This window comes from Danio rerio, chromosome 17 (genome assembly GCF_049306965.1).
Source record: "Danio rerio strain Tuebingen ecotype United States chromosome 17, GRCz12tu, whole genome shotgun sequence".
NCBI classification, from domain to species: Eukaryota; Metazoa; Chordata; class Actinopteri; order Cypriniformes; family Danionidae; genus Danio; species Danio rerio.
The window spans coordinates 58,180,774-58,192,500 of record NC_133192.1 but is presented as its reverse complement, the minus strand read 5'-3'; the positions used below and the strand labels follow the sequence as shown (position 1 = coordinate 58,192,500).

Genomic DNA, 11,727 nt, shown 5'->3' with positions numbered 1-11,727 from the left:
ACACTAATTATTTTGACTGTATATAACATGGTTTTGTGTATTAATTTGTATGGTGAAGGTCTAACAAATCAAATTTGATGGTAATTTTTACCTCTGTGCGAATGTGTCGCCCCCCCCTGCCATCCCCAATCATGGAGCAGTCCAATCAGATCTAGTTTTTAAAAACAAAATAATTTATTTATTTTTTTTTTTAGTTGTGGTTTCTCTTTAAGAAAGCAGATTATTTAAAATGAAGGGATTTGAATTAAGAAAAAAATATAGAAAAAAGATTAAAATAAATTAATAAACAAACAAAAAGATCTAAAAAGAACATAAATAAACAAACAAACAAACAAACAAATATATATATATATATATATATATATATATATATATATATATATATATATATATATATATATATATATATATATATATATATATATATATATATATATATATATATATATAATAGGTGCATATTAAGACTGCTGGGCCCCATGGCTGGGATTGCTTGGGGCCCCCCAAATCACTAAATCTGCCCCTGTTAGTAAGAACACTTCTAAAATAGGTCATTAATAAAATATTGCTCATCAGGAGTCCATAGAAACTCAATAAGAAGAGGTGATCTACTTGCTGAGGGCAGTATTTAGAGTTAGGGATGACTCGAAAGCTGTGAAACCAAGGTATCAATGCTAAATCCATAGGTGATGAATAAACAGCGTCAAAAGTGAAGTGAAGTGAAAACTTTTAGTAGTAATAATAATAATAATGGTGGCATGGTGGCTCAGTGGTTAGCACTGTGGTCTCACAGCAAGAAGGCTGCTGGTTTGATTCTCGGTTGGATCAGTTGGTGTTTCTGTGTGGAGTTTGCATGTTCTCCCTGTGTTGGCGTGGGTTTCCTCCGGGTGCTCCGGTTTCCCCAAACACATGCGCTATAGAGGAATTGATGAACTAAACTGGTCGTTGTGTGTGTGAATGAATGTGTATGGATGTTTCCCTGTACTGGGTTGCAGCTGGAAGAGCATCCACTGCTTAAAACATATGCTTAAATAGTTGGCGGTTCATTCCGCTGTGGCGACCTCTGAAATAGAGACTAAGCCGAAGGAAAATGAATGAATGTTTATTAATGCTAATAACATGATAATAAGTGTTCTGACAATGACTGCACATCAGAATACACGCTGATGGGATTGAATTGTTCTCGTGGTTTGTCAGCTCCATTCGTTCACCGAAGGGTCAGCGCATTAAGAACTCCACCGATTTTTCCATGTGTCTCTGGGTCCCGTCCAAGCCGAAACGGGCCCCAGATTATTTGAGGACACAGTCAGTTGTGTGAATGTCTTCCTAGTTTAGCAGCAGACAGCTTGATTGAGTGTGAGAGTCGGTCCTGGAGAAGCAGACCTGCGTTTCTTCCAGAGGGATTTTGATGGACCTGCTGTACTCTTTTTCCCAAGCTGTGTGCTACACTGAAAATAACAAAAGATTCAGTGGATTTACTCTTTTTTTTTTTTTTTAAGGTTAGTGATTGCAAACAGTTTATATAGGCTAAATTTAAACAAACAAATTAAATGTTCAACTTCATTTGTTTGTTAAAATTGAACACATATCAATTGTTTGCAACCACCTACCTTTAAATAAATATCGGTGACGTATGAAATACTGTTTCCGGGTCCAAGCCGCTACTCATTTGAATTGCAAAAATATTTATGAACGAATTTTTTGTCTTATTAAAGTGAATTTCATATAAAGTCATGGTGTACACATCAGTGTCTGGACTTGCTGGATCACAGACACCAATATTTTAACAGTTTATAAAAGATTAATCAATTTCTGACTATATAATTATGGGCATATATTTATACAACAGTTCTGTCTGGTTCTCGAATCTGATTGGCTGATAGCCGTGATATATTTAAGTAATATCAGCACCAGTAAAGCCTCTTTACCCTTTGTGTATTACTCCGCCCACATACAGCCAGCAAAAAGCAGACACTACAGATCTACAGTTTAAAGATGCTTGCTCAGCGGTTTAACTGTCAGCTTATGATTTGAATCTGGAAGAAAGTAGTTCCTCATACTAAAGGGATTTTGAGACTCTCCATGTTTGATTTTGTTTTTATATACACAATTATGCCGTCAAACTGTTGTATAAACGCAATATCACATGAGTAGCAGTGCGATATGGCTGTATAACGGCACTGGTGGGGGCACTTAGGCATCTTACGCCTACCACCAGTGCCGATATACAGCCATATCGCACTGCTACTCGTGTGATATTGCTCATATATATTGCGATTGTGATTTTCAAAAGTATTACATCACTTTGTAAATGTTTATTTAGCGGTCTAACCCCACCCCAACCCTAAACCCAACCATCACAGTAACGTAAAAACGATAGTTGTACAGAGTATTGTTTAAGTTATCTATTAAATTACCCAGTAAATTGTCCCCACCCCATCCCTCAACCCAACCATCACAGTACTGTGAAAACATTAATTATTGTTGTACAGTGTCTTAAAAAAAGATGCTGCTATATTAATGTGCATATCACATCTCCGACCGACCACATATCCGATCTAGACGTTACCGGTGAATGTCCTTCTCTAAAGTACTGCACAGACATCTGAGGGCTCGCATTTCGGTAGCCCTCTGGAAAACCTCCAAGTTTATTAATATTTCAACCCGGGCTCATTGTGGAAACGTAGCCCCGCGGACGTTTCTGCGGACCGCGATTTACGTCCCGGGAGGTACGTATTCGAGCGTTTTTTGTTTTCGCGGATCCGCTAGAGGCCGCTGTGTGCGCTTTTTCGCGTCTCTCTCGGGAGCGCGCGCCGTTCGCGCCCGCGCTGTTCTCGCGCGGAAAGCCGCCTGATCGGCCGACTCGGCCGCCCTCCTCTTCCTCCTCCTCCTCCTTCCCAAAACCCGAGCGACGTTTCGCAAAAGCCGTCCAGAAAAAAAAAAAAAAAGCAAAATCCCTCGTCTTCGATTTCGACCGCGTTTTCGGATCCCGCCGCGTTCTCGCCCTTATTTTTCGGATTTCGTTTTTCGTCTTACTTGATTTCCGGAACCTGCTGTTCCCCGGACTCGATCCCGGTCATCGTCCACCGCGGCCGGCTCCTCCTCCTCCGGGGCCTCCGCTCCGCCGACGCAACGCTGTGAGCTAAGCGGACACACTGGTTGCATCGGGAAAGCCCTCCACTCGGAGGCGAGCCGTCGGCCGGCGAGCGCGAAGAGGAGGGGCGGAGCAGCGCCACACCACCCCGCAGCGTTCGCTCGAAAAAAACTAAACGCGCCCTTTACGTACCTCCGGCCACGTAAATCGCGGTCTCCAGAAACATCCGCGGGGCTAATATTTTGTAATATATATAATGTGTATAATATTTTATATATAATATGTAATAATATTTTGCGGGGTTGTAATATTTCCTCAGTTTGTGTACAGTAAGTGCTATTAGAGCTTTGTGTTGTTGATACACTGCAAAAAATCACTCACTCCCAACACAAATCAGTTGAACATGAAACAATTAAGCTGTTGCTCAAAAATCTCAAGAACTGTGTTGTTCAAACTCATTTCACACACAGTAAGTAGCTTCATTCATTCATCTTCCTTCTGTTTAGCCCCTTATTTATCAGCGGCCGCCACAGCGGAATGAACTGACAACTATTCCAGCATATGTTTTACACAGTGGATACCCTTCCAGCTGCAGCCCAGTACTGGGAAACACCCATACACACTCATTCTCTCTCTCTCACACACACACAATCATACACTATGGACAATTCAGTCCATTGAAATGAAGTCTTCATCCCGCAGCACAAACAGAGGAATTTTAGCACTCAAGTGGGAAGACGTGCACTAGATTGGCAGCGGGATCTCTTTCCTTTCCATTAAGCAGTTTCATAGTATGGGAGAATGCGGTGGCTGGAGCAACCTATATTCACGTTCCATTCGCATCAGCTAAGCTAATGGCTTTATCATGCGGCGCGTTTCGGATGGTTGTGGCCAGTGGAATCATTTACACATCGTGCCTTTTTCTCTTGGTGCTGAGTGCACCAACAGGTTATGCTTTCTTATCGGCTCTGTGTATGTGTGTGTGTATGTGTGTGTGTGTTTGCATCCAGAAATGACATCATTGGAAAGCATTTTTGCCATTCCAGACCTGTTTGTCCATTAGCTAAGAGCAGAGCGGGATAAAGCCGTGCACCTGCGTTCTTCCAGCCTCTTGAGTTGGCGAGTGATTGCCACTTGAGCTGCCATCGACATGATGATAAACGTTCCAGAAAACAGAGGAACACCCACTTAGCGGATGATGATAGTCTCTCCTGCTTAATGGGGACTTATTATGCAAAAAAATACTTTTATTAAGGGGTTTAAACACGGGCAGTAGTGTGTGAATATATCCAGAGTCTAATGGTAAACATGTATTTTTGTATTTGTTTATAATCAGACTTGATAAGAACAGTCTGCAGAAACACTTTGATTGAGATTCTCCCTTTGTACGTGTCATCAGAGGGGGAAAGCCCCGCCCACTAGTGCCCATCTCTCCCTCATTAGCATAAACAGCAGCCCTGAGTGAGAAGCAGCCGTCTGTCCATTAGCCATTAGAGTGTCTGAGCTGCTGAAGATAATGTCAGCATAGACTAAGAGGATTATAGATGTGGAGTTTTAGATGAACAGCGACAGGAGTCTCCATAGACTGACTCATTCATTTTCTTGTCAGCTCAGTCCCTTTATTAATCCGGGGTCGCCACAGCGGAATGAACCGCCAATTAATCCAGCACATTTTTACACAGCGGATGCCCTTCCAGCCGCAACCCGTCTCTGGGAAACATACACACACACATTCACACACACACTAATACACTACAGACAATTTAGCCTACCCAATTCCCCTATAGCGCATGTCTACGCAGTGGCGCAGTAGGTAGTGCTGTCGCCTCACAGCAAGGTTCAAGCCTCAGCTGGGTCAGATGGTGTTTCTGTGTGCATGTTCTACCTGCATTTGCATGGGTTTCCTCCGGTTTCAGGCATGCGGTACAGGTGAATTGGGTAGGCTAAATTGTCTGTCATCTATGTGTGTGAATGAGTGTGTACAGGTGGACCACTTCAGGCTCGCATTCATTTTGTTTGGGCCAAAGGAAGACCACCAGCGCTGCATAACTGCCTAAAGTGGCCCACATTCATATGCAATCTGGGTATTTAAGCGATATACTGAAATCCCATTGAAAAAAACCCAATGACAAGGCACGAGGAAACCGGAAGTGCTAAAATGATCACTCGCCTTTGGGTTTTAGGGTGCTTTCACATCTGTAGTTCGCTTTATTTGGTCCGCACCAAGGGTAATAAATGATGCATTGTTGCATCTTCTGCCGTCTTTGGGTTGTTTTCACATCACACTGCTGGCTTTGGTCCGAACCAGTTGAAAGGAACCAAAATGCAGTCATGTGACAAAATCCACATCTCTCATTGGCCAGATGTTGTTGAACATATTTCCTAAACTGCTTATTGATTGGTCAGAATTCACGTGCGGGAAAATGCTAACGAACTCTTGCAGGTAAACAAAACCGGCAGACACGAAATGTCGTTTTTACTCTGGAGGGACGACTGCGCTGACTGATTGTATCCCTGCTTTAGACAAACTATACATTTCGAGAATGAAGCGCAGCTGGAAAACAGTGTTTAATGCGTCGCTCGTCACTTCAGCAGGAGGTGTGAATTAATTTAGCTAAACTGCGACATGCTCATCTTGCGGAAATATTACCAACGATCCATCAGGTAATGTTTCCCCTCTCTCTCTCTCTGTTGGTAAAGCGCTGTCAACAAATATCTTTCCTCCATATCCCATAATGCACAGCGCATCGGCCTACGGCAGCTGGATTAGTCCAAAATGTGCAGTACTTTTTGCGGTTGGACCTGTTTTAGTACGGATCATATTCTCACCACAAACGAAACGCTCCAAGGTTTGTTTGAAAGCGTATCGAGAGCACCTCTTCAAGCAGGTCTCGGTACGCTTATTTGGTCCGCTTTTGGTGCGCACTCTAGTACAATTGCTGCATTCTCACCTGCCCAAACCAACCGCACCAACAGGGAAAACGAACTCTAGTGCGATTCAATTGAATTAAATAAGGCAGGTGTGAACGCACCCTTACACGCAAATTGATGTCACAGTTACTCCACTCTATTTGGATTAAAGCCTAAAGGAGTCAGTTTCAAAGAGCGAGAACACATTATTTGTGTGGTATTTTGAGCTGAAACTCCACATACACACTCAAGGAACGTTGTACAAATTGTGAATAGGGGCATGATGGGTCCCCTTTAACACTATCTGGCTTTTGGAAATCTGGAATTTGGCTGCCAGAGAGCGATGGACGTGGATCAGAGCGGCACTTCTGATATATTTAATAGTAAGAAGGTGATGTCATTTCCAAGCAAAACAGAGATCGCCTTTGCTGGCCAAAACACACACACACACACACACACACACACACACACACTTTTTGTTTATTTTCCATCTCCTATTTCGCGGTCACGTGAGCGGCAGGCCTTTTCACATTATCTCATCCTGGAGGCCTTCATCCGCTGGTGTCATTTGTTTGAGGGATTCCACATTCACTCACAGATACTTGAAATAACCGACCGCAGGAGTCAAACAGTCACTTAACACGGGTCACAGCCTATTATACAGCGCTTGATAAATGCACGCAGAATATTTACTGCATGACCTCATTTCACTTTGGACTTGCCATTTGGAAGTGGAAAAAAGACAGCAACAGGACCGGACAGAAAACACACAATGTTCTTCAAAGATAGTGTGTCGTGATTCGGTCTTTACAAGTTCCTTTGATTTGAGTTCAATCCGCTGTTATCTGCTGTCTGAGGTCTGTGGTGGTTAGAAATTATTTAACCCTTTAGGTTTTGCACCACTGAGTTGAACATAATAAGCTGATTTGATTCAGCGAGAAGACTAGTGAGCAGATGAGTTTACTTGTTGACTAGTGAGTAGATGAGTTTAGTTGTTGACTAGTGAGCAGATGAGTTCACCTGTTGACTAGTGAGTAGATGAGTTCACCTGTTGACTAGTGAGCAGATGAGTTCACCTGTTGACTAGTGAGTAGATGAGTTTACCTGTTGACTAGTGAGTAGATGAGTTCACCTGTTGACTAGTGAGTAGATGAGTTTAGTTGTTGACTAGTGAGTAGATGAGTTTACCTGTTGACTAGTGAGTAGATGAGTTTAGCTGTTGACTAGTGAGTAGATGAGTTTAGCTGTTGACTAGTGAGTAGATGAGTTTAGTTGTTGACTAGTGAGTAGATGAGTCCACCTGTTGACTAGTGAGTAGATGAGTTTAGCTGTTGACTAGTGAGTAGATGAGTTTAGCTGTTGACTAGTGAGTAGATGAGTTTAGTTGTTGACTAGTGAGTAGATGAGTCCACCTGTTGACTAGTGAGTAGATGAGTTTAGTTGTTGACTAGTGAGTAGATGAGTTTAGCTGTTGACTAGTGAGTAGATGAGTTTAACTGTTGACTAGTGAGTAGATGAGTTTACCTGTTGACTAGTGAGTAGATGAGTTTAGTTGTTGACTAGTGAGTAGATGAGTTTAGCTGTTGACTAGTGAGTAGATGAGTTTAGCTGTTGACTAGTGAGTAGATGAGATTAGTTGTTGACTAGTGAGTAGATGAGTCCACCTGTTGACTAGTGAGTAGATGAGTTTAGTTGTTGACTAGTGAGTAGATGAGTTTAGTTGTTGACTAGTGAGTAGATGAGTTTAGCTGTTGACTAGTGAGTAGATGAGTTCACCTGTTGACTAGTGAGTAGATGAGTTCACCTGTTGACTAGTGAGTAGATGAGTTCACCTGTTGACTAGTGAGTAGATGAGTTCACCTGTTGACTAGTGAGTAGATGAGTTCACCTGTTGACTAGTGAGTAGATGAGTTTACCTGTTGACTAGTGAGTAGATGAGTTCACCTGTTGACTAGTGAGTAGATGAGTTTAGTTGTTGACTAGTGAGTAGATGAGTTTAGTTGTTGACTAGTGAGTAGATGAGTTTACCTGTTGACTAGTGAGTAGATGAGTTCACCTGTTGACTAGTGAGTAGATCTGTTGACTAGTGAGTAGATGAGTTTAGTTGTTGACTAGTGAGTAGATGAGTTTACCTGTTGACTAGTGAGTAGATGAGTTCACCTGTTGACTAGTGAGTAGATGAGTTTAGTTGTTGACTAGTGAGTAGATGAGTTTAGTTGTTGACTAGTGAGTAGATGAGTTTAGCTGTTGACTAGTGAGTAGATGAGTTCACCTGTTGACTAGTGAGTAGATGAGTTCACCTGTTGACTAGTGAGTAGATGAGTTCACCTGTTGACTAGTGAGTAGATGAGTTCACCTGTTGACTAGTGAGTAGATGAGTTCACCTGTTGACTAGTGAGTAGATGAGTTTACCTGTTGACTAGTGAGTAGATGAGTTCACCTGTTGACTAGTGAGTAGATGAGTTTAGTTGTTGACTAGTGAGTAGATGAGTTTAGTTGTTGACTAGTGAGTAGATGAGTTTAGTTGTTGACTAGTGAGTAGATGAGTTTACCTGTTGACTAGTGAGTAGATGAGTTTACCTGTTGACTAGTGAGTAGATGAGTTCACCTGTTGACTAGTGAGTAGATCTGTTGACTAGTGAGTAGATGAGTTTACCTGTTGACTAGTGAGTAGTTGAGTTTAGCTGTTGACTAGTGAGTAGATGAGTTTAGCTGTTGACTAGTGAGTAGATGAGTTTAGTTGTTGACTAGTGAGTAGATGAGTTTAGCTGTTGACTAGTGAGTAGATGAGTTTAGTTGTTGACTAGTGAGTAGATGAGTTTAGCTGTTGACTAGTGAGTAGATGAGTTTAGCTGTTGACTAGTGAGTAGATGAGTTTAGTTGTTGACTAGTGAGTAGATGAGTCCACCTGTTGACTAGTGAGTAGATGAGTTTAGTTGTTGACTAGTGAGTAGATGAGTTTAGTTGTTGACTAGTGAGTAGATGAGTTTAGCTGTTGACTAGTGAGTAGATGAGTTCACCTGTTGACTAGTGAGTAGATGAGTTTAGTTGTTGACTAGTGAGTAGATGAGTTCACCTGTTGACTAGTGAGTAGATGAGTTCACCTGTTGACTAGTGAGTAGATGAGTTCACCTGTTGACTAGTGAGTAGATGAGTTTAGTTGTTGACTAGTGAGTAGATGAGTTTAGTTGTTGACTAGTGAGTAGATGAGTTTAGCTGTTGACTAGTGAGTAGATGAGTTCACCTGTTGACTAGTGAGTAGATGAGTTCACCTGTTGACTAGTGAGTAGATGAGTTCACCTGTTGACTAGTGAGTAGATGAGTTTATATGTTGACTAGTGAGTAGATGAGTTCACCTGTTGACTAGTGAGTAGATGAGTTTAGTTGTTGACTAGTGAGTAGATGAGTTCAACTGTTGACTAGTGAGTAGATGAGTTCAACTGTTGACAAGTGAGTAGATGAGTTCACCTGTTGACTAGTGAGTGGATGAGTTTAGTTGTTGACTAGTGAGCAGATGAGTTCACCTGTTGACTAGTGAGTAGATGAGTTTAGTTGTTGACTAGTGAGTAGATGAGTTCACCTGTTGACTAGTGAGTAGATGAGTTTAGTTGTTGACTAGTGAGTAGATGAGTTCACCTGTTGACTAGTGAGTAGATGAGTTCACCTGTTGACTAGTGAGTAGATGAGTTCACCTGTTGACTAGTGAGTAGATCTGTTGACTAGTGAGTAGATGAGTTCACCTGTTGACTAGTGAGTAGATGAGTTCACCTGTTGACTAGTGAGTAGATGAGTTTAGTTGTTGACTAGTGAGTAGATGAGTTTAGTTGTTGACTAGTGAGTAGATGAGTTCACCTGTTGACTAGTGAGTAGATGAGTTCACCTGTTGACTAGTGAGTAGATGAGTTTACCTAGTGAGTGAGTATTTTTCCTCAAGGAGTTTGCTTTGATGTCATGGTTTGACCCACATCTGATGACTCTGAACTCATCTCCGTATTTGGCTTCATCATTTACAGCAACAATCCCTGCGTTTCCACTCACGGAACAAATGATCTGCGCTGGCGAAAATCAGCCATAATGTGAAATCCACGCAAAAGCACACAGCAGTAGGAAAAATGAGATCATCCAGAAGGAAACCAAAGAGTTGATTAGAATTTCAAATCTCACAGAGGGGCTTTTCCAGCTTTTAACGTTTACCGTTTCAGCTCTCACTACCTTTACATTTTGTCATTTAGCAGATGATTTTGACAGGAATTAAGCGATTCAACATGAAGAGGCCATTCTCAAGAAGTGATAATTACATGAAGGTACTTATGTATAAGGCAGAGGGGACTTTTATTTTGTTTAATTACATTTTTATGGAGTATTTAATAACAGTAGGCTCAGTGTTTGTAAGTCAATTAGCTGAAAACTCACAGCTTCATGTTCTGGTTATAAGGATGCGCAATGCTGAGAAAGTATGCAATATTGGTTTAAGATTACCATATTTATACAAGCAGGACAGTGGCTCAGTGGTTAGCACTGTAGCCCCACAGTAAGAGGGTCGCTGCTTTGAGTCCCGTCTGGGTCAGTTGGTGGTTCTGTGTGGAGTTTGCATGTTCTCCCTGTGTTGGCGTGGGTTTCCTCCGGGTGTTCCGGTGTCCCCCACAGTCCAAACACACGCGCTATAGGGGAATTGGGTAAGCTAAATTGGTCATAGTGTGTGTGGGTGTTTCCAAGTACTGGATTGCTTTTGTTAAACAAATGCTGGAATAGTTGGCAGTTCATTGCGCTGTGGCGACCTTTGAAATAGAGACTAAGCTGAAGGAAAATGAATGAATGAATAATTGTATTTATATATTAGTAATTTTCTTTCAAAATAATTTTTTTATTTATATTGTTTTATATTTTTATATTTATATTTATATTTGTTTTTCCCATTTATTGTATTTTATGTCTACCCCCACCCCAACCCTAAACACAACCGTCACGGTAACGTAAAAGCAATAGTTGTACTGAGAATTATGTATGTTATATATTAAATTACCTAATAAATTGTATTTTTTAACACCTACCCCCACCCCAACCCTAAACCCAACCATCACAGTACTGTACACATATTAATTATTCTTGTACAGTGTCTTAAAAAATGCTGCTATATAGATTGCACTTCCAGCGGCCGTGCATCCGATCTAGACTATATTATCAGACAGTTCATCAAGGATCTACCGCTGGATCTCATCTCACTATAGTTGATGTTTAATTCATCATGTCTCTATCTCTCTTTGGTCTCTTGAATCTGTTACTGTTTTTACTTTATTGTGAGTGTTGGGTTTATGGTTGGGGTTGGAGTAGATTAGTAGAATACAATTAATGGGTAATTCAATAATAATAATATAAATAATTCTTATTATAGTGACTGTTTTTACTTTACTGTGAGGGTTGGGTTTAGGATAGGGGTAGATGCTAATAGAATACAATTAATGGGTAATTCAATAAATAATATGAATAATTCTCATTATAATGGCTGTTTTACATTACCGTGAGAGTTGGGATAATAATATAAATAATTCTGGTTCACTTTTGGCTGCAGCTGTATCTCTTTTGGTAACTACCCAATAATAGCAGTTGGAGTACAGACGATCCAGAAATAGTAGACCATCCTGGAACTTTTGGCATATCTTTTCAACATACTATGGTTTGGGACTATATTCTGTTTCTCCAATACTATTTACGACGGATAGTAG

At 41.1% G+C, this 11,727-nt stretch overlaps 1 protein-coding gene across 2 annotated transcripts in view; it reads left to right on the top strand.

The window, feature by feature from the left end:
- Window positions 1-11,727, top strand: part of tgfb3 (transforming growth factor, beta 3) — a 34,740-nt gene that overhangs the window by 1,213 nt on the left and 21,800 nt on the right.